A 24,125-nucleotide genomic window follows, 5' to 3' on the forward strand; every position below is an offset into this window, starting at 1 on the left:
TACAGATGCAGGCATTATATACTGACACATGGAGAGCAGAGAGTTACTTCGCAAGTCACTTGCGAAGTAACTCCCTGCTCTCCATGTGTCAGTATATAATGCCTGCATCTGTAACTTTCACTCTATGCATCCGAAGAAGTGAGGTTTTTACTCACGAAAGCTTATGCCCAAATAAATCTGTTAGTCTTTAAGGTGCCACCAGACTCCTTGTTGTTTTTGTAGATACAGACTAACACGGCTACCTCCTGATACTTGGCCTCATTCTCTTGGCGCTGCAGCCCTGCACGTCCCAAATTCCTCCAACCCCCTCTTCTCACCCCACTGCCCCCTCCCACCTACTCCCTATTCCACCCCAAGGCCACCACCTCACCTTACATGTGTGTCCTCTCCAGGATCCAGGCACCTAATTAATGGAGCCACGCTGTGAGCCTCCACTAATTAGGTGGGTGGCCCTTCATTCTCTCATGTGCGGCTGCCCAGGTGTGCACCTTAGAGGGAACTATCCACAGACCATCTGAATGGAGCTCGCGTACCACAGTTTGAGAACCTCTGCTCTAAGGTACATTCAAGAAACAATGAGTAAGAACTAGGTTAAGTTCCCAGATCGAGAGGTAAGCCACAGTTTTTACATTCTTGTCTATACGCTTCATATACATGTAAGCAATTTAATTTTAAAATACTTCCAGTTTAAAAAGAATGTACTGTACTAAGGACTTTTTAAAAATCATATTCATTTGGATTATTTCTAATTTATTTGATGATGTGAATTATTTTTTATCTTACATCTTCCACATCATAAGCATAAGACAAAAATTAGAAACAGTTCAAGTTCAAAAGCAATTAGAAAGAATGTAAATCAGTAACGAACATAGGTATGATACTTTATAAGCAATAATTGTAAGGATGTGTGTCTTGATGCACTAGACTAGTGCTATGCTCTCTGAAAGTGGTTTACAGTGTGAAAAATGCATTTTACAATAGCTTTTGCACAGTGGTGGTTGGGGTGCAGCTGCTTATTTGAAGTAGTAATAACAAACACCAAATACATGGGTTCCATAGTGTCCATCATCAGCACCCCCACTATAAAAATTGTCCCCTGCTTTTGTATGCCTTTTTTCAAATGAATATGCACATGCTTTACAGTGATTTTAGTAGTGATAGGAAAGAGTAATATTAAATGGGTCTGTAACAGTTGGACATCCAAACAAATCACCTTTGCAGACTGCAATACATTCAGCAAATTCTGCTTCTGGAGATTAAATTAATAATGCATTTTAAATATAAGCACTTTCTGAGTGCAATAGGCTTGGTCATTTAACATGTATAAAGTCAGGCACTGTAGATTAAAAGCCTGATCCAGCAGCCCTAACTCAGGAGAGTAGTTTGAGTCAATGGAACAACTTGAATGAAGACAAGATGCAGGACTTAAAAGATACTAGCAAAATCAAGTTCCACTTGAATATCTTGTGGGTTTTTTTCCTGACAGTGACTTTATGGGAAATTATCTTCTGTCAAATTGAGGTCAATAGAGTTGTGTCTTACTACGAACTGCAGGACTAGGCTCTTATTGATGGGAGGGAGACTAGGGACCATATTCCCAGGTGATGTAAATTGGCATAGTTTCATTTACTTCAATGACTACCAGATGAGGATCTGCATGACTTTTAACTGCTTTGTATGACTTCTTACTATATACAGTCAATTTTGCTAAGATGACCACAAAAGGTGAATAGTTGTAGCTTGTATGACACAAGAGCTTTTCTGGTTTCTTAATGGTTTTAATAAATTGAACCTCTTTCATTTACCTGGCAAAACATTTATTGTGATATAAACCCTCCAATAATCTGACACACAAATGTCAAATTTCTAAAATTTGAATTAAGATGTTGCTACCCATTCTTTGTGCAAATCCAAGATACACAAAGCATAAGAGAAGAGAGATTAAGGTATTTACCTTGCTTGTCCTATGGACCTTCTCTCTCACACAGCTAATTAGCTAGTTTTCTATCCCTGTTAGCATTGTTATTACTCAGAAAGGTAATTTGGCATTTATCAAGCTAAAGACATTAGTTAAGACTTGCACTTGAGTTCTGATTCTAGATTAAACCTAACCAGGGCCGGCTCTAACTTTTTTCCCGCCCCAGGCAAAAAAGAAGAGTGCCGCCCCACCGTACCCCCCCCCCCCCCACCGCCCCTGCACCCCCCCCCCCCCCCCCCCCCCCCCCCCCCGAAGCCCCGCCCCCTTCCAAGCACCATGCCCCCCGAAGCCTCCGCCCCCCCTCCGAGCGCCGCGCCGCCGAATCAAAAAAAAATAAAAAAAATAAAAAATCAAGCGCCGCCCTGCCCCAAGGTGCAGCCCAAGCACGTGCTTGGTCGGCTGGTGCCTGGAGCCGGCCCTGAACCTAACACATTCTTGAGATATCAAAGATGGTTCTTTCTTTCCTCTTCCTACATTACTTTTATAAATATACCTACCATCTATCTGCACCATTCATTTGTTGGAAGTTTGGTGGCCAGTGGAACTAATCATGTTAGTACAATGTAAAATGTAGTGCAGATAATCTTATTAAAACTTATGAACCTGATTCTTCATAAAAAAGTGATGTATGAAAATGCAGCAAATCCACAAGATGTCTGTCTAGCTCCCGTCAGGATAAAAATGGCATTGGTTATTTTTGTTTCTGTTTATATGATTATGTTAAATACAAACACATTGAAGGAAGTAAAAACGTTTTCTCCTTGAGTTCTTACCCCAGTTAAGATTTGTTTAACCCAAGGAAAGGAGTTCACAATTTTAATAGCTATAATAACTGTTTTCAATTATTTCCAGTTTGTTCACACAGGATATGTAATCACAAAAACATTGTTGTGGATGTTTTACTGTCCAGTGCAGCTGTTGAATTCTTAAAGGGCCAGACTGTGACTTTAACAAATTGTTCATGCTACAGTGAAAACCTTACAAGGAACTGTGACTGGCTTAGTCAGAATTCCCTCTGTGGCAGCAAGGGGAGCATATACTGAAATAGTGGCTTTCAGGGCCAGCTCCAGGCACCAGCCGACCAAGCACGTGCTTGGGGCGGCACCTTGGGGCAGGGCGGCGCTCGATTTTTTATTTATTTATTTTTTGGATTTGGCGGCACGGTGCTCGGAGGGGGGGGCGGGGGCATCGGGCGGCGTGGTGCTTGGAGGCGGGGTGGGGCTTCGGGCGGTGCTCGGGGGTGGGGCTTCGGGTGGCGTGGTGCTCGGAGGGGGGCGGGGGCTTCGGGTGTCGTCGTGCTTGGAGTGGGCGGGGCTTCGGGTGGCATGGTGCTGGGGGGGCGGGGATTTCGGTGGCGCTCGCGGGGGGGGGTATGGCGGGGCGGCGCTCTTCTTTTTTGCCTGGGGCAGCAAAAAAGTTAGAGCCGGCCCTGGTGGCTTTGTTACTTTTTGAAAAGGAGTAGCATGCACTCCCGTCACCTCTCTGCCAGATAGCTCCACTGGCAGATGATGAGAGCTAGGACAGAGTGATGGTCCCACAGTCAGCACTATTTCTGGACCTCTTCAGTGGTGTTAGACTGGAGCAGGGCCTCTGATCTCCACCTGCATAATGTCTGTCCCTCAGACCTTCCACTCACCCCTTACTGCTCCTTCTCTCTCCCAGGGTGTGCCAGCAAGATAGTGGGTCTTAGAATATGATACAACAAAAATAAAGGCCAAAGTTTTAAAAAGCAAGTCATGATTTTGGTCTCATTTGGGTGCCAAATTTGGACATTTTTAAAGAGTTGAGAACCTACCCTTTGAAAATCCATCTGAAAATCTTGTGCCCAGGCCACAGTTGCTGATCAATTGAGCATGATGTCTTTGTTCCCCTTTAGATGTTGAATAAGAGGAGATACAGCAATGGAGTCCATTCTCACTACTTCTAAGAGACAAGTCCATAAAAACTGCATTCACCTAACACATTTAAGTTGGGGGTTTTTTGATGGTAGCTGCTCTGATACAAAGGTGATGACTTTGTATGTCAAAGAAGAAACAAAACAAATAAAGCTTTATTCTTTCTCAGGAATGTCTTCTTAGACGCTTGGGTATTTATCCCAAAGCTTGTTGGGAACACATTTTCTGTCTTGCACCCCATTCTTTGTCTCTTAGACAAAAACTTTTTCATTGAATGAATTGCTACCTGTTTCTCCCTTTTGATTTCAGATGCTTATGGAATATTTGTTTTGTTACTCTATTTCATAAATCAATGACCTGATAGCAAACTCTGCTCTGGTAGTATCTGAGCTTTATATAACCACATGCTACAGTAGATTTTCAAATAAATTAGTTTGAGTCCTGTGGAACTGAACAAAGGGATTGTTACTGTTAAGACTTCTTTTCCTAAGTCTTTATAGCACTTATACCTAAAACTAAAAAGAAGATAGAAAATATCCATTAATAATTTCTTCATCAAGCACAGTTAGGATAATGACTAAGAATCAAAATCCCATTAATTTCTGAGGGTGAAATTCACTTCAGCTGCATAATTCCCAGAAATTTGCAGTGGAAGTCTCTCAACACCATGTCCATGTTCATTAGATTTGAGCAACTGTAGCCTGGCCTTTGACCTTCCCTTGCGGCCTCTTTCCAAACAGCATCTTCCATAGCTGTTCATAGACTGTCTTGCATGTGTGCTCCACTAAAAGTATCTCCTCCATAGCCCTGCTGAGGTGGTGAGGAGATGGCCTTCCATGAGCACCCTGTATCATGAGCATCTGTCACTCATATTACAAACAAGTGCTCTGTCATTATTTATATGTGCTCACATACTATAGCCTACTAGCACAGACAGTGTTAACATGTCATGCTATACTTCTGCAGACACACACATATACACAAAATGGAATATAAATGGTTCAGATATAGTTTCCAAACAAAGGCAGAATTTTTGTTGCTCTGGTTATCTTACAAAGAGTTTTGCTCGGAACAACATTGCATTGGCGCTCTTTACTGTATATTGGAGTGTTATTTTATAACTGAGAAATTTACTTGGAGAGGCAATATTCTTTTGATAATACTTATCTCCTGGGAGCTGGCAGTATTTAGGAACAAATAAGATAACCAAATACTGTAATAACAAAAAGCTAATACAATATGTACAGCACAATAAGCTTAGTCATAATTAACACTATGATGACAGAATTAGGAGCAAGAGGACTTTTGAGATAATGAGGACTAAACTCACTAAGACTTTGTTGCTTTAAACAACAACCAGGACAACAAAATCCACAAAGAATTCCCTAGGGAATGTCAATAATTTATATAATACATCTACCTGGCCACTAGGTGCCACTGTTTACCCACAATTAGCATGGAATAATACAAATTCTATAACTGCAGAAAGCTTGTGTCTTTAAGAAAGTTAACTCAGAAGCAGTTTGAAAGCTCCAGTGAAAGATCTTCATCAAGCTATTTAACAGAAGTGGCCCTCAGATAAGCATTTACAGCTGCAGTCACAAATGCAATAGCATAAATGACAATGACATTTTCACTGTCAGTCATCCATGCTTGTGGATGCACCATGATGATTTAAGACGTAGGACAAGGATGTAAGCAGGCATACACCATGAAGGCTACGGCAAACATTTCCTATAGCGTGAGGTTCTTTTGTTGTTCTTCGGGTCCATTATTAGCACGCTTCTAGATTTCTGTGTCTATTTGCACCTGTCATGTTAGGGCTCCAGCCTCAACACCCTGTACAAGGTACTGTCACATTGCAGTCACTGCACTTGGAGCTGTACAGAACTTCTCTCTCCAAAGAAGTAGGTATGGGAGGGAGTGTGTGGGTTCATGTGTTGGTCCTTTTTCTCCTCTTCCCTTGCCCATATTGCTCCCATATTGCAGTAGGATGAGGCGTGACCTCCCAGTGTGCAGGGGAGCTCCAGAAGGAAGTGGTGTAGCTTCAGATGGCTGAAATGGTCAGTAATCTCTCTGGGCCCAAGGTGCTTGAAAGAGATTCTCTTTTTTTTCAGTTCCTCAACTGCCTGTTCATCACAGAGCATGGCTCCTGACGTGCCCCAGACTTCCTTTCTGGGAAGCTAAACCGCTACAAGGTACAGTTCTCAATACCAAGATCTCAATACCACACACAGTGCCAACATAGGTCTGATATAACAACATAGGATATAACACACCACTCACGCTATCTATTATTTTTCACATGATCCCATCACCTTGCTGTCTGAGATATATCTCAACTCACTTAAATGGAGTCACACTAGTGGTGAATTGTGCACATTATGTGTCATGGCATGTCTAACATGGGCAAGACCCCATATATCCGACAGTAGGGCATCCTGGATTCTGCAGCACTTGCTGTAGTCAAGGGGAAATTCTACAACTTAATTACGTTGAAAAATGGAGGCCTGTAATGAATTGTGAAAATGAACACTGCTATCAGGGCAGTAACTGCTGTCTTAGTTTCCTTCTAGATTTGCAAAGATGTTTGTATTGGCACCAAATAACTGCTCTGTAGGGGTAGTCTAGCCTACTGACATTAAATGTATTTTCAGGAGATGCTCCTAACACATGTTCACTTTGTCTTTCATAGTTTACGTCAAATGCTTAGCGTTCTTTGAAAATTATATTTTGCTTTTGAATATGAAAATGTCTGAAAGATCATTTAAAATTAATCTAAAAGCTACGTTTTTGTACATTTATTACTATTATTATTGCACGAAGTCAACCTTGTGTTAGACAGGTGGTTATTTTGAATTTACCAAACTGACAATAAGTTTACAACAGAGCCAGTGACCCATCTAAGGAAGGCATTTAGAATCTAACACTTTCTTGAGTTTGTATTGAATTATAGACATTTTAAACACACTGTGTCATTTTAGGATTTAGTGTGCTTGAAGCCCCCAATCCACTTATCACAGCAGATATCCTCACCCAACAGTATTGCTAAGTGTTATGTTTTCACTTCTTTGGGAAAAATATCTTCCAAATCCCTGCTGTGTTAAACCTAAAAATGCTCTGAGATGGTTCTTCTATACTGCCTTTAACTAAGGGATAAATCAGGAGCAAAATATCCAGCCTGTCTGGGTAGCCACTTATGCTATCAAACTAGCTATTAGTCATTAGGTACCCTTACCCCTCTTGTTACCCCAAAGAAGTTTATTTGCCCAAACCAATTACAGAGCAAAATACTACGCAGAATAAAAACTCTCTAATCTGTATTCAGTATCCCTGAATAGCAACTCCTTCCCCATGGAAACACAGGAAACACCCCCATACTTTCAGCAAAGAAAATGACTCTTTCTACCTTACTGATCAAATCTCAAAATACAGAGATCCCAAACTCAATGGGACTACTCATGTGACTATATGATACCTAGCCTGAGTAAGGGCTGCAGAAATACCAGTTAGCACCAAACAGCACCTCTATGATGACCCTCTGGAAGTACTAATTCAAAGCTGCAATACCAAACCGGGAATGCAGATCTCTTGTTTATATTGATGGTGAGCTGGAATCTGGAGGACACCTTGAATCTTCCTGGCATAATGAGATAACATTCTTTTTCACCATGGGATTGGGTGGGCAAGGTGAACTGACAGCAGCCTGTGAAGGTAGAAAAGCAGGTATCATAGTAGAGGTTAGCAGGTGATGGAGGATGGGAAAATTTTGCAAAAACCATTCCAGGAATAAAGAGATTAACATGATTCTAGCTCTGAAACTGATTTTCTCTGCTCTTGGGCAAATCACTAAAGGCCTCTGTGCCTCAGTTTTCCCATCTGTAAAATAGATAGTAAAGCTGTCTGTAAGACACTGTATGGACAAAAGTATACATAAAAGGTTCACTAGAGTTATGAAGTGATTTCTTGGGCTGTACTATGGGCTGGAAGTTAGCCAGTTTTGTCACACAAAGCCTTGTTCCCTAGCAGTAATGGTGACAATATTCCCCAAGTAACATTCACTTTAACTTTGGTTAATGTTCTTCATATTCATACTATCTGTCCCACAAAAGGTATGCAATAAAGAGCATTAATCACCTACCCTTGAGCACCTCTCTTTCTCTCTGCCTATCTCCTTTGGGCCTACTTCTTACATTCCAACCTCCTGAGCAACTTCAGTCACCTTTATTTATTTTGGGGTTGGGAGGAAGGGGGAAAAAACTTGCCAGAGAAACATTTCCTATTTTCTCCCCCAAGTTTGGAATTTCCACCCACAGATAAATAAACAATACTAACATTATATTCTTCAAAGTTCACAATGGATGATACCCAGTTCTGGACCAATGACTGGTTTGAAATCTCATGACATATTATGACTAGAAATAGGAACTTTATTCTATGAAACAGCCAGAAATCCAATGGAATAAGGCATTTGATTCTAGTTTATGAAATACAAAAATCGCAATAATAGTCTTTGCTGAAAAGCTATTTAGGTCCATGTATTGGTTTCGCAAATAGAGGAATATAAATAATAGGACCAACGAAACTCAAAGAACCTGATTCTTCACTCTCTGTATTGGCTTTACACTGAAGTAACTGCACTGATTTCAGTGGAATTGCAAGGGTGTAAAACTGGTGGCACACAGTGGAGGATCATGTTCTAAAACTTTTCTAGGATTGTTTTTTTGTAAAGTTTTTGAGAGACAGACAAGGTGGGTGAGGTAATATATTCTATTGGACCAACTTCTGTAGGTGGAAGGGGCAAGCTTTCAACCTTCCCCGAACTCTTCTTCAGGTCAGTGAAACTCTAAAGCTTGTCTCTTCCACCAACAAATGTTTGTCCAATAAAATATATTACCTCACTCACCTTTTCTCTCTCTCATATCCTGGGATCAACATGGCTACAACAACACTGTAAAATATTTAGCATACATAGTGTGATGGGTTTGGGCCCTTTGGGGTGTCACCTGATGTGCTGAGATGCCACTGAGACAGCCTCTTCTGTCAGCCTGCATCCCCTTTACCTGGCTTTGCTGGCTTAGGCTACGTCTTCATTGGGGGGGGGGGGGAGTCGATTTAAGATACTCAAATTCAGCTACGCTATTCGCATAGCTAAATTCGATGTATCCGAGCCAACTTACCCCGCTGTGAGGACGGCGGCAAATCGACCTCCGTGGCTCCCCCGTCGACGGCGCTTACTCCTACCTGCGCTGGTGGAGTACAAGCGTCGATTCGGGGATCGATTGTCGCGTCCCAACGAGACGCGATAATTCGATCCCCGAGAGATCGATTTCTACCCGCCGATTCAGGCAGGTAGTGAAGACATAGCCTTAGACTCACAAGCCTTTTCCAGCCAAACACACAGGCAGGGCCACACCCAGCTGCACAGAGAGACAGAGATCCTCTCTGGAAAGATTCAGCCTTAAGGCTTGCCCCCAACACTGTGTTGCCCACTCCCTTTAAGGGACACAAAAGGTTCTATGAAATTTGCCCCTTCCCACAAAGTGGAGGGAGATATGCACAACTTCTTGCCCCCCTCCCCAGTTAGAAATTACATAAACTGGGTTATATTATAGCCAAGAAATAAGTTTACTAACTACAAAAGGTGAATTTTAAGTGAATATAAGAGTTAACAGAACAAAGCAGATTACTGCGCAAATAAAACAAAGTATGCAAGCTAAGCTCAATATACTTAAGAAACAGTTATACAAAATGTAATTTCTTACCCTAAATGTTATTTTAGGTGGGTTGCAAAGTTTCTGTGGTTCAGAGTTCCAGTTATATTCCTTTTCAGACTGGTCCCTTGTCTCAGTCTGGACTCCTCCCTACCCCCACCATCTTCCCTTCAAGTGACTTTAGCAGTCTTTCTTCTTGGGCAGACAGGCCATGGAGAGGAGGAGTCAAGTTTGCCTTCCTCCTCACCCTTAAATAGGATTTACATAAGGCAGGAATCCTTTGTTTCCCAAACTTGACCCCACTTCTCTTCCAGGTGGAAAGTTACAAGAAGTCCTAGGTAACATTTAGTATCAGGTGACAAGACCACCTGACCTAGTAGTGTCACAGTTACATCACCGGATGCCTCCCCAGAGGGAGAGAGATTAGTATCTTCCTGGTTTTGTTCTTCCTTCCCGATGGCTCATCAAATTTGATGGCCTGTCATCTGGTGGGTCTCTTCCTAATACACACCCAGTTGTAATTGTTACATAGTCCATATTTCTAACTTAGATACAGAAATGATACATGCATACAGATTGGATAATCAGATTCAGTAAATCATAGCCTTTCCAATGATACCCATCTTGCATAAAGTATATCTCAGTTATGTCATATTCATATCATAAACATATGTTCATATAGAATATGGAGTGAAATGACACACATAGAAATCTTCATAGAAGACTGTGGTATAGAAGCCACCCATTTGGAATGATCTGAATATTATTCAAGGTTATGTCCCTGGTGAGGAATGCACCCAAACTACACATATGCTGATAAAAGGTTTATTTAGAGAAGTGTGGTTCCCTGGATAGGTCTTTGGACTGGGAGTCAAAAGACCTGCTTCTATTCATGGCTATGCCACTGATTTGCTGCATGACCTTGAGCAAGTCATCTCACCTTTTTTGCCTCTGTTTCCCCTTCCACTCTTATCTAGATAAGTTGTAAGCTTTTCAGTGCAGGGACTGCCTCTTACTATTTGTATGCATAGTACCTAACACAGTGAAGCCCTGATCTTGGTGGGATGGTTGAAGCATCTATGTACTACTGAAATACAAATAATATAATAGTGATCGTATACCATGTCACATTTTTATCGTAGTACTCTCTCTATATGTATAATATGATCATTTTTTCCTTTGTGCTTACTTTATTTCCAAAAGCTCATTTCTTCCTTTATTAAAATGAAATACATAAATTATCACTGAGTGAAAATGTGACCACTACAAACTTTATGTGAGTGGGTCTTTGTCCAGCTATCAGGAAGAAAAGGGGTGTTACCCCTTTAAGGGCTACCTTACAGCCGGTGGGGAGAAAGGGGAAAGTTTCCAGGGATGATCAGGAAGCAATCAGGGCCAGGTCAGAACAAGGACAGTGCATTGCCCTTTCTTCTGACTGGATGAGTGGGGTGGTATTGACACCCAACAAAGCCATGGAGAGGCCTTGTTTACCAGGATCAGGCTGTCAGTACCCATGAACTTAGCAAAAGGATCAGGTTCCCTTTTGACCCACTGCGGCATAATGCTAGTTGCCCTCTTCCTTGGGGGCCTGGGAAGGAATTTCTCTCTTACTATCAGTTTGGCCAAGGCAAGGGTTTTCGCCTTCCCCACAGCTTGTCTGGAACCAGGTGGAAGTAGTGGGTGGGTAGGTAATAATGTTGCAGTTTTCAGTTTTATAAATGGAGCTTGTGATGGATGTCCAATTCAGATACTCAGAATGGAGGAGACATGGTTATAGGATAAAATGGATTGGAAAAGGATTTGAAGGAAATTATCCCTTCAGGGAGCTGACTAAGGGGAGCTTGGGGCTCCTATGTCCAATCAGCAGGGAGCTGACCTTTCTCCTTTCTCTGTCCCTCTTTCATGGAGCTGAAAAAGGGGCCTAGGGTTTCTATGACTGAAACCATTGGGAGCCGACCCCCTCTGTCCTACACTGTACAGTTTGTTGCTGGATACTCTCAGATATAATAGGTGAATGAAGTTGTGTGAATAAACCACATCCAGGGTCTCCTGTCTTTCTTCCAGCATGCATGGATAAGGACCTTCTAGTACCAGGGACATGCAAAGTCACAGTGACATTTACAAATATATTTTACACCTTTCAGAAGAGAATATCTTACTGGGGCCCCCATGGCGACTGCCATGTTGCTGTGTGCTGCATTATCAGAATTATGTCATTCTGATGAGATAGTCCACTTGGAGAAGTTACTGAGCAAGGAATAAGACAATAGTTTGAAGGAAGCAGCTATTTAAAGTTATTGGTGTAAGGATTATTAGAAACTGGCAGGTATCCAGTGTCATTAAGGGAAGGTTGCCATAGGGCAGATGCAACAACTGACTGTTTACCTCAATGCTAAAAAACATGTATCTGTCTTCTTTCAAACTGTTCTTATTTTAGCTCACATCTGCCCCATATGCCTTGAGAATCTGCTATTGGGCCTGAGAAGTGCTACTGGGCTTGGTTTTTCATTAAAGCAGCTGCCATGTAGTGTATATTTCAGATGGGGGCAAAATGTCTCTTTCACATTGTCATTAACAGTGTTTTCGTCCTTAGTCTATGCATTTGATAGCTAAATGCTCCATTTTTGCTGCTTACCTAAAGGAAACACAATGGTATTCAATAAAAAAAAAAGCCACAGGACATAGTGTTTGTAGGCAACCCACTTAATGAAATGTTTTAATATTTAAATTAAAAAAACAAAATACTTCTCAATGTAATCCCTCTGGCATTTCAGCCTTAAAATCCCAGCCTAGCCTGCTGCAGTGGGAAGGCTTTTACTTTTTCTTTCTGGGTGCACTAGTAACCAAAAGGAAAGGATAAGTGGGCTGGAATTTGATAACTGTATAGTTCCTTTGCCATTTTCAAAAGTCAGGCAGGGCTGATCAGGCACATTTTTAGAAGCTGTGTGAAAGTCAGCTCAGGGATGCTAGCTTCTTTTTTTTCCCTTCCTCCTCCTCCTTCTCTCTCACCCCACCCAGGGACTCTGCCATGATCCATGAAGCTCCCACTGCTCTCATCCCTTTCATCTTCTTCCTGTTTTAAGGAAAAACTCATGCTATTGCTTCTTCTCTCACACCCAGAACTTTGGCCTTTGAGAGAAGTACCATGGGCAAAGGGGTGTTACACTGTTCACCCATCCCAGGCAATAATGAAGGACTATATTACGTATACTGTATTCATGGCCAGTGCATTTTAATTTGTCGAGGCTTTTACATTCACCACTGAAAAGACATCATCCTTATCTATTTTACACTGTGGAGTGAAGTGACTACTTCCAAAATATTCATTTTGATTTTATAGAGGTTCTCATTCTGTGCCCATCACCCTAGTATCTGAGAGCCTTCCAGGAGTGCGATACGCAACAAGAATCCTTGCCACATGCAATTCTTCCCATTTTTCCCCAGGGGAAAAACTCCATCTGGACTTTTGGTAATGTTTTGTTTTCTGTTTGTTAATGTCTGTGGTGCTATAAGCCTCTTATTGAAACAGGTTGAAGAAGTGGGTCTTGTACTTAAAAGAGAAAGCGTTGAGGTGTTTGGTGGTTTTTAGATCCTGCATGAGTTCGTTCCACAGACTTGGACCGTCTTCTAAGAAATCTCTGTCTCCTGCACAAGCAATCTTTGCTGTTAGATTAGATTTGCTGTGCCTGAAGAGCAGAGTGATTGATGCAGTTTTATCTCAGAGCTGTAGGGATATCAGTAAGCTACTGGAATTTGAACCCAGGATATATTACTAGTTCTCCTGGTGGATGCATGGAAATGCTGAATAAGAGTGAATTGATCTTTGTGAAAATCTGCAAGTGATGTTCTTTCTGATGGAGGTACAATTTCCCCACTATCACCCTTTGGTTACATCCTGTCAGGAAGGACTCAGACCCATTCCAGTGCATTCCCTGTGACCCATTCCCTTCAGATGGGTAGCAGTTTCACATGGATGCAGAGAGGTCCAGGAAGATAAGAACAGATGTCTGCCTTCCATCCATTACCAGCAGAGCACCCATCAGTGCCACTAATGCTGTTTCCTTTCCATGTCTTGGATTGAATCTAGAATGTGTAGTGTCAAAGATACTGCCTTTGGTGGGTGTGACACAGACATGCCCAGGAAGTACCCTGGCAAGTATATTACCTGTGTGTTTGACCATCTTCTCAATATTTCATTGAAGAAGGTCAAGTATGGCTTCTGCCAAAAGCTAAGAACTAGTTGATTGTCATGCTTTGTCAAACTAGTTGTTTACTGTCTGGTGCAGGTGAAGATTTGAGCATTTACAAATGAATTCCCGGGGAGCTCTCTCTCAGTGGGGACCTTCTGGGCTAAGAGACCTGTAACCAGGGCTTAAGTTTATCCACAGTCATCTGAAACCCCAAGCCATGGTGCTCCACACGGGGCTGAAACCCTGAGATACTCTGCACTGAAGCTGAAGCCCAGAGCCTCAAACGGGGGAGGGGGTGAACTCTAGGAAATAGTCTCTGCAAATTTAAACCCTGCCTGTAACCATATAAGAGCAGAAGAAATGTCACAAGTTGTTATCCTTTACAGAGGAGAAACTCTGACAGCAGGGGTTTCTAATAAAAGGTGGATTCCAGCTTTCTGAACTAGACAAGCATTGTAAGAACTGATCATTGGGTGAGAAATACCTTATTAGACAGGAAAATAAATTGTTAAAAAGTAAAGAGGGGGAGGGATTGCTCAGTGGTTTGAGCATTGGCCTGCTAAACCCAGGGTTGTGAGTTCAATCCTTGAGGGGGCCCCTTAGGGATCTGGGGCAAAATCAGCACTTGGTCCTGCTAGTAAAGGTGGGGGGCTGGACTCAGTGACCTTCCAGTTCTATGAGATAGGTATATCTCCATATATTAAAGGCTATAGATTGCATTTTATGTTTTTGTTTCACTTGTAACCTTGTTTCCAATCCCTTATACTTGCTTTTTATTTGAATCTTTATTTCAAGCTCTGTTAAATAAACTTCAATTTTGTTTTACTACAAACACATCTAAGTGCCTTGTGCTAGAGTGAGTGTTGAATAGAGGTAAAGCTAGTAAATTGGGGTATACTGCTTCCACACAAGCAGCAGATTGGTGTATATTGCGAGTGACCAGAAGATAAGGGACTGGGCACTCTAGTATAACAAAGTAGGGCATGTAAATTGTTAGCCTGCAGAGGGAAAGAGTGGGACTTACAGAGCCCAGAATGGAGCCCCTGTGTTGCCAGCAGCCTGTGGCTGGGGAGAGTTTCCTGTAGTGGGCATCAACAGGGATCCCTTCTGCTTTAAGCAAGGGGTAATGATTCACCCTGGACACCTTGGGTAACCTCAAAAAGTGTCACATGAATTTGAAGATGACCCTTTGTGAGCACCTCTATGAATGGAATGGAAACCTCAGGAATGGGAGGTTTGATACTGGGCAGGAGTTAGCCAGGTCTCATCTATCCAGGGTGTGCTTCTTCAGGATTAATTGGACTGCTGTATATTTGGAAAGGAAGATTCCTTCACTGAAAGAGGTATTTTCTATTTCCATCGATAGGTGGTCCTGTTGTTTGTGACCCTCCTTCATCAGCCAGGAAGGGCAGGGATCAGAGTCACATACATATTGGGTGTTGAGATGAGTCTCCTTCAGGGTGTCCAAACTGTGGTATGAATGGGCTGAACTCAAGGAATGATGGAGGGCTGTCCACTGGTCAGCATCAGAGTTAAAGATCTATGTGAACTGAGAAAGCTTCACGCAGGTGGGTGATATTTAAAGCCAAATAGGATAATTCTTCACAGCACTTGTTGCTGAGTTCTGCTGGGAGCTGTGGACAGTCAGCATTGATCAAGCAGTTTATTACCCTGAATATTACCTTAGGGCAGAATTTTGAAGCTTTCATGGAGGCAGAGAGGAGAGTTCTCTTGGCCTGTAACCCAGTCTTGGTAGAGGTTACTAGAAATTCTTAGTGTCTTAGCCTGTCTTTTCTGCCTTCTTTTTTCACTACCTGCCCTGAAGCTGCTGTTCTCTACTCTTCATCTGATGCAGGATATCTCAAAACCAAGGTAATGCAGGGTGACACTGGCTCTTTAAGAGGTAGCAGGGCCAGTGAACGTGTGCCTTATCACACTCCATACATACCAATTTGGCCAATTAATTGGGTTTAAAAGAGGGCACTTGGGACCCAGGGGAAGAGAGACCGTGCCTTTGGTGAGTCAGGACCTGGATCAGTCAGCAGAAAGGAAGGAAGTGAGAGCTCCCAGAATCAGAAGACTGTGGATCCTGGGAAAAGGCTGAAGGCAGAAGAGCAGCAAAATGAGTTTGCTGGCTGGTGTCTTCAAGCCAGAGAGCGAGGGCTGGAGAAGGCTGAAGGCCAAGGAGCAGCAGATGAAATTGTTTGCTGTCTCTAAGGCAGAGAGCTGGAGCCAAGGGCTAGAGAGGCCTGAAGGTCAGAGAACAACAGAGGGATTTACCCACTGATATTTCCAGGGCTGGAGAACTGGACCCAGAGGAACCATGAAAGAGAAGGGGGAGGGAGGGAGAGATGCTCCCCAGGTAATGATGATCTCCCAGCAGAAAGGCTGTAGGGGTTTCTGCTGAGAACAGTAGGGTTGCACTCCAGTTGGAAGGGCTTGGGTGACTGTCCAGGGACAGAAGAGGACTGACAGAGTCTGGGCATGGTGCAAGTTGCTGGAGGGTGGGGCATCATGGTATGAGATGTCAGGAGATCTTAATGACTCTTTTCACCAAGGACAATGAATGGATTTTATATTGGGATTTTCGTTATGGGACCATTTCGCACAAGGTTTTAATAATAAGCCATCCTCAAGGAAAGGTATTATAGAGAGAGAAGAGCCTGAAATGAAGTTACTGGTTACATGAAAGAGGAAACTGAAGCAGGGTGCATGTGCCATGCTTGTCATGCTATGCTGTGCCTCAGTTCCAGCAGGGCTGCTCTATGACACAAGGAAAATAGATAATGATATTGCACTTCACTAAGCTGTTGCAGGAGTCCATTTAGTAATCCTGTTGGTGCAGGAGTTTCCTATCTGCACATACTTGTGCCAGTGGAAGATCTGTGCCTAGAGGAAGATTCTCAGCGCTTGCATTGCCACCCAGTCCGAGCCGGATTTCCAATTAGGCACAGTAGCACATGCCTAGGGGCACCAGTGTTCTAGGGGTGCCTCACCTCTCTAAAACTGTGTGCGACATGAAGATCAGCTGTAGTCAGGGGGACACTGAAGATGCTAGGGGCACATAAGATGTAAATCCTGGCCTTGCACCCAGTAGGGGTTACTGCGAAGGGAGAGACACTTTGCAGCCTGGACTCTATAGAAGCCCAGCTGACAGAGGCTGCCCAGTAGTTGGGCTGAATCACCACTTTCCTTGGCCACTTCATCTCATCAGCCATCTAATATTGGGCTAAGGCTGGCTGGCTCCTGGTCTCACAGCTGGGCAAGTAACTTGCATGACTGTAACTTTCCCAGAGTCCTTTCATTCCAATGAACCTTGCATCCGAGGACCTGCTTTCAGAAGCTGGTATATTTCAGACCTCATTACCAAGCCTTTAAAATTCACAAGCCCATTCTCTCACTTGATAAACATATGAAAGAGGCTGTTTGAGCAACTGGTGCAAAGAGAGAATGGCTGGGTTCTACCCACTGGTATTATAGAGAGAGATGGCTGGGTTAGCCACTGGCTATGACCTGGGACAAGACACTTTATATGAACAATAGGGATAATGCCTACCTCATAGCCATTGGTTTGAGGACTCTAAGTATAAATTAAACAAAAAATCCTGTTATCCACTTCAATATAAAATATGTGCAGCAGAACAAGATGACAGTTTTCAGCAGAATGAGACTCTCTGACATTTAAAAAATCATATATAGAATATTTTATTGTTAGGAGAAGTTTCTGATTTTAGTTCAGCTGATGCATTTACAACTGCCCTTCCCACTTCCTTCCCATTCCCCTCTGCGGCAACGGTCAGGAAATTGTGGCTTAAAATCAAGAGCAAAGTGCAGACAAATGAATGGTTCCAGGACTTAAACCAAAGTCTTCCTGAACAGATTGTCTAACAGACTGGAGTGATAATCTTCAGAGCCACCATGCTGGTTTACAGATTGCTGTTTTAAGTGGCTTCAATTATTATGGTGATTTGGCAGCGGTTCTTAAATTGGAGTTAGGGTTTCAGGGTCCAGCTGCACCAACTGAGCCTAATTGAATTATCCAGGATGGGGAGCATAAACAGCAGAAGAAATTCCATTGGTAAAAACTAATTTTTGAAGTTTAAGACATGACTAGCTAAAAGCCAATTAATGGGAAGTAACTGGTTAAACCAACACATTTACCTCTGATTAATTTGGCAAGAGGAAAGCACTTCTCCAACCAAACAAAAGACTGATTCACGGATACAAGGATCTGTTTTAAAACTAGACTGGCTATCTTTAATTTCTACAGTATTTCAAACTTAGAAACATTAAAAAAATAAGTATTGAGGAATGTGAAGCTCATACAGTGTCTGATTAGTGAGGAATTAGTATTGGTGAGGCATACAGTCATTAAGTGGTAAACCTGCTTTCACTGGAGAAGCAGACTGGAGGACATAAGGTGTCATAAAACAAAGCAGAAAAAGACAGCATTAAAAGTCTCTAGAGCACAGAGTACTCACCTCTGCAAAAACAACATGGTGACTGGTAGCAGGAGGAAGCAGAGTTCAACCCAGTACCTAAAATTTGTCTAGAGAATGACACAATCCATATTATTACTACCTTTTAAGGATGCTTAGACTGGGTATGAAAGATTGTGGGCTAAATTCTTCCCTCACATTCACATCTCCTGCTAAGGTCAAAGGGAGTTGCATATGGGCAGTTGAGGGTAAAAATTGCCTCACTGAATGTAGAATCATAGCAAGAGAATGTGAACCCGTCCTTAACCCAGTATCCATTTTTGAAAGCAGTGTATGCCTGCAAATAATAGATTCTGCAGGTTTGAGCCCACTATCAATTGCAGAGGCAAGACTTAGTAATTAGATGCCTATGTGCCTGACTTGCAAATGCACAGAAGTAGTTAAATATCTAGCTATGAATATATGTGACCAGAGTCTGAATGAGATCTCCCCTGAGATCTAGTGATGAACTGGGGAAAAGACAGACCTACTCTGCCTAGGTGTTCAGTGGACAGAGTCATCAATTTTGAGTAGTTTTGGGGTAAACTTGCACCAGGGTAAAGGAATGTTATCCTTATTGTATGAGCTGCAGAACTGTACTTAGCATGCCCTCACTGAGGGGGTCACCCTAAAGTGAACCTCACTTGCTAAGTAGGGAGTAGGGATGCCAAATCCTAGTGAAAGACAAAGAGGTTCTTACCTGGGGGTGTGGATTCAGCCTAAAGAGTCCTAGACACTATTTGACCCTCCCTATCCAGTGTATAAAGGCCGAGCTGATCAGATTCAATTGAGAGTCCTTGTTTCTGTTCAGTGCTACGTGATGGAAGCTCAAGACGTGGCATCGCAGGAGTGGCAGTGAGCAGCAAGCTGCAGCAGTGACAGCAGCGACAGAGCTGAGTGGCAGCAGAGATAACAGTGGCAGGGGTGGCAGTGAGCAGCCAGAGGCAGCGGAGAAAACAGCAGCAGCAGTGGTGAGCGGTGACAGAGTACAGTGGCTGTGGCAACAAGAAGTGGCAGTTATTATAAATAATCCCTTACATGAAAATCCATTACAAGTTTACGATTCAACATTATAGTGGATCAGAAAGTGAATACGGGCCAACAATGTGATGCATTCTGGGGTGTATTAACAGGAGTATTGTATGTAAGATGGGACGTAATTGTCCCACCCTTCTCAGCACTGGTGAAGTTTCTGCTGGAGTATTGAGTTCAGTTCTATACACCTCACTTTAAGAAACGTGGAAAAATTGGAGAGCCCAGAGAAGAGCAACAAAAATGATGAAAAGGTTTTGAAAACCCAATCTATGAGGAAATGTTAAAAAACTGGGCATGTTTAGCTCCGAGGAAAGAAGATGAAGGGGGGCGGGGGAACGGGGACTAGATAACAGTCTTCAAATATGTTAACGGCTGTTAGAAAGAGACTGTGATCAATTGTCCTCCATGTCTGCTGAAGGTAGGACAAGAAGTAATTGACTTAATCTGCAGCCAGGCAGATTTAGGTAAGTTATTAGGAAAATCTTTCTAATTAAAAGGCTAGTAAATCACTGGAGTAGGTGTCAAAGGGAGGTTGTGGAATCTCCACCATTGGATGTTTTTAAGAACAGGTTAGACCAGATGTGGGCAAACTACGGCCCACGGGCCACATCCGGCCCGCGGGACCGTCCTGCCTGGCCCCTGAGCTTCCAGCCAGGGAGCCTAGTCCCCGGCACCTCCCCCACTGTCCCCCCTCCCCTGCAGCCACACCGCCCCGCGGGCCGCGCTCTGGCCCGCCACTTCCGCTGGGCAGCGTGGGGAGCGCAGTTGGCTCTGGCTAGGTGTCGCTGCTGCGAGGTCCTGCTGCTAGTAAGGGGGTGGGGAGCTGGGGGTTGGGTAAGGGAGCGGAAGGTCCTGGGGGGCAGTTAGGGAGGAGGGGGCGGTGGGATGGGCTGGAGGTTCTGGGGGGCAGTCAGGGAATGGGGAACAAAGAGGGTTGGGAGTGGGAGTCCTGGGGGGGGCCTGTCAGGGAGCAGGGATGTGGATAGGGGTTGGGAGGGTAGTCAGGGGACAGGGAGAAGGGGGGGGTGGATAAGGGGGTGGGATCCCAGGGAGCATTTAGGAGCGGGGGTGTGGATGGGGTTGGGGCAGTCAGGGGACAAGGAGCAGGGGGGATTGGATGGGTTGGGGATTCTGAGGGGAGCAGTCGGGGGCGGGAAGTGGGAGGGGGTGGATAGGGGGCAGGGGCCAGGCTGTTTGGGGAGGCACAGCCTTCCCTACCCGGCCCTCCATACAGTTGCACAATCCCGATGTGGCCCTTGGGCCAAAAAGTTTGCCCACCCCTGGGTTAGACAAACAGCTGTCAGAGATGGTCTAGGTCAGGGTTCGGCAACCTCTGGCACGCGGCCCACCAGGGTAAGCACCCTGGCGGGCCGGGCCAGTTTGTTTACCTGAAATGTTCACAGGTTCAGCCGATCGCGGCTCCCACTGGCCGCGGTTTGCTGCTCCAGGCCAGTGGGGGCTGCGGGAAGCATCGTGGGCCGAGTGATGTGCTGGCCGCGGCTTCCCGCTGCCACCATTGGCCTGGAGCAGTGAACCGCAGCCAGTGGGAGCCGCGATCGGCCGAACCTATGGATGTGGCAGATAAACAAACTGGCCCGGCCCGCCAGGGTGCTTACCCTGGCGAGCCGCGTGCCAGAGGTTGCCGACCCCTGGTCTATGTATGCTTGTCATGCCTCAGCACAAGAGGCTGGACTTGATGGCTTTGCAAGGTCCCTTTAAGACCTATATATCTATGGTTCTATGTTGTTACAATAATCATGATTTTTTCCATCTTTGTCAACCTATTTATATACCATATTTGAATTGGATAGAAATCTTCCACTAGCAAGAGCATGCACACTAAGCTCGCTATAGCAATTAATTGGACATTTAAGAATAATGGATGCCAGCAAGCTAGTGTGCCAGTTAACCACAGAGAGTGTACTATGTGCATAAATGCCATTGACTTGAGAGTTGCATGAAAGTGTCTAATGGCCAGATTTGATGCCTTGTGTTTCAGAGAGCTGTGGGATTCCTTTCGTTTTGTAAAGAAACATAAAAAACCCACCTGCTCAGCCCTTAAAGGAGCTAATAAACTGACTGGTCTTTTTGATTATATGGTGGCAATATAATAAAATGACTAAATAAATATGCCCCCATATCTCCTTCCACTTGCTGGTCTATATATAAGCAAAATCCTATGTGCAGTTATCCATAGCAACATACCCATTGCAGGAGGGATAGCTCAGTTGTGAGTTTAATCCTTGAGGAGGCCATTTAGGGATCTGGGGCAAAAATCTGTCAGGGGATTGGCCCTGCTTTGAGCAGTGGGTTGGACTAGATGACCTCCTGAGGTCCTTTCCAACCCTGTGATATTCTATGATCTTTGCAGAAGGGACCATATTTTTCTATGTAAGTACAGTGCTGTAGCAAAATGGGGCCCTGATCCTGACTGGGAAATTTGGATGTCATCATTATATAAATTATTATTAATAATAATAATAATAACAAGTATTGACAGGTTGACTCTGGTAAATGGAGGACAAGTTATTCTACCAATAAGGGGGCACGGTACTATATATATACTCTGGAAAACACTGCAGCTTTCCTCAAAATGTGAAATCTATATTTTTCAAATGTATTTCACAAAACAAATGGGTGAAAATTTGCACACAAATAAGAATGTGGACATCTTTCAGGACTCTGTATTAATGTACAAGAAAACAGATGAGAACAGGGGAAATACTGAAGAGCTAATATAGAACTCAAAACATCTGTGTTGGACTTCGAATACATAGAAACACGGAAACCTCTGAGTCAGGAAAAGCAAAGAAATAAGAGGGCCTAATTCAACTCTAACGTACATAGGTGTCAATCAACAGTACTTGTTGAAATCAGGGCACACACCAGTCAAAACCCAGTGTAAACGAGATCAGATCAAGCCCCTGGTGTCCACAAGAATAAAGCAGGCTGTTAGCTTGCTTAACATATGACAGCCTTAGGGCCAACTCCAAATCTGCCATCACTACTCCCCATGGAAGGTACAAAATAGCTAGATGTTGCTGGAAGAACATTTTACTTAACTTGCATCTCTGGTTTATACCTTCAGAGGAGAAAATACAGCATGTCATAATGCCATTTATTATTGCACTATTTACGTTATCTATTAAGAGTTTGCTATAATAAGTGCAGATAAGGGTCCTGATCCTAATTCCTTTCAAGTTAATGGGCTGTCTACCATTTACTTCTATGGGAACAGGTTGGGACTTAAAATTATACACAAATGTATCAATCAAATATTAACAAATATATCACATTAATCAGAAGAGGCAAGAATGCGATAAAGTTGTGTACACTGTTTTCAAGAGGAGTTAGGCAGCCATTTGCCGGGGAAATATTCTGGAATAGCTTTTATAGATCCTCTGGACACACTGCTTTATCCATTCTCCTTTATTCTATTCTAATACGCTTATATTTTCCTATTTTGTTTGATTTGTTTTTACATAAAGTTACTACTATGTTTTAGACTGCATTTTAATCCTGGTAGATTGTGAGCACATATACTTGTTCCACATTGCCTCTATGAGTTCTGCAGTATTTTCTCAGAGACATTGGTAAAATGTGTATCCATTGAACTCACTCAAGGAGGGGTTTAGATTAGGGATTGGTCAACAGGTTTGGATAAAATGAAATGATGATATCTCAGAATTTCATCCCAACTCCAGCTGTGAACAGTACTTAAAACACAGACCAGTCTATGAATCCCTCTTCATTAATTTATCTGAAAAGCTCCTATGCACATTGCTCCAGGGAAAGTAGCATAAAACTCTTAGTCTGTTACATTTATGCATTTCTTAAATATTTATAGATTGTTTTGTGCAAAGGTATAAAGTGCTGCAAGAACTGAAAGTACCTTGATGAGTCAAGCCTGCCTGTATTTGTGTCTGTTGGTAAGAAAGACTGAAACCAGTAATAAAGACATGGAAACTTGTTCACAATATCAGCCTCACAGCAAAACCTCTCTTTTTAAAGGCAGAATAAAGTATACATTCTTGCGTCTGAATTTTTTCTCCCAAATCCATTCTATTTTTTAAAAAATTATGTGCAAAAATAAATATTAAACAGGATGAGGGTACCCTCACACTGAAGGAAGCTGCTGCCTGTCACCTCTAATTACACTTCTCAAAGAGGTTCATAAATAGTCCACTGTAAACTTTTCTGTCATAACTGATGAGCTTGGTGTATTCTGAGTGGCAGATGGTTTCAACCAAGCACATTCTTTTTTTCTGAGCTGAAAACCTCAGCAATGAAACTGTGGTGGGAAAGGTATAGGGAAACATGGAGTTCTGCATCTGCATTAAAAATAGCGCAAGGCCAACTCTGCATTCAGATGATGTCAATAGAAGCCATGTGCACACAGAATTTGGCCCTAAAAATAGTTCTTTGGGCAATACAAATGAATATGCCTCTCATTTTTATTTTATTTGTGTAGCTTGTTTTCATTCCAGAAATGCCTCATGCATCTGCATCAAATGAATTCTTAGGTTATTGCAGAGTGCACTGTGAAGAAAAAAAGTTTTGTTATTTTTTTCTCTTATCTTTCAGTCACTTCAGGGGCAACCTAACTATGTGTGGCCATGACCTCTTGTGATAGCTAAATTCTATTGGAACAATACAATTTTGAAACCTTAAAAGCCAGACCTGTGTGTTCAGGAGACAGCTTTCTCAATGACTGGGCCACAAATCAGAAAAGTATCAGAAAAAGTATCAGAAAAAAAGAACAGGAGTACTTGTGGCACCTTAGAGACTAACAAATTTATTTCAGCATAAGCTTTCGTGGGCTACAGCTCACTTCT

Source organism: Terrapene carolina, unplaced genomic scaffold, assembly GCF_002925995.2.
Source record: "Terrapene carolina triunguis isolate 2854851 unplaced genomic scaffold, T_m_triunguis-2.0 Scaffold18, whole genome shotgun sequence".
Taxonomy (NCBI): domain Eukaryota; kingdom Metazoa; phylum Chordata; order Testudines; family Emydidae; genus Terrapene; species Terrapene triunguis.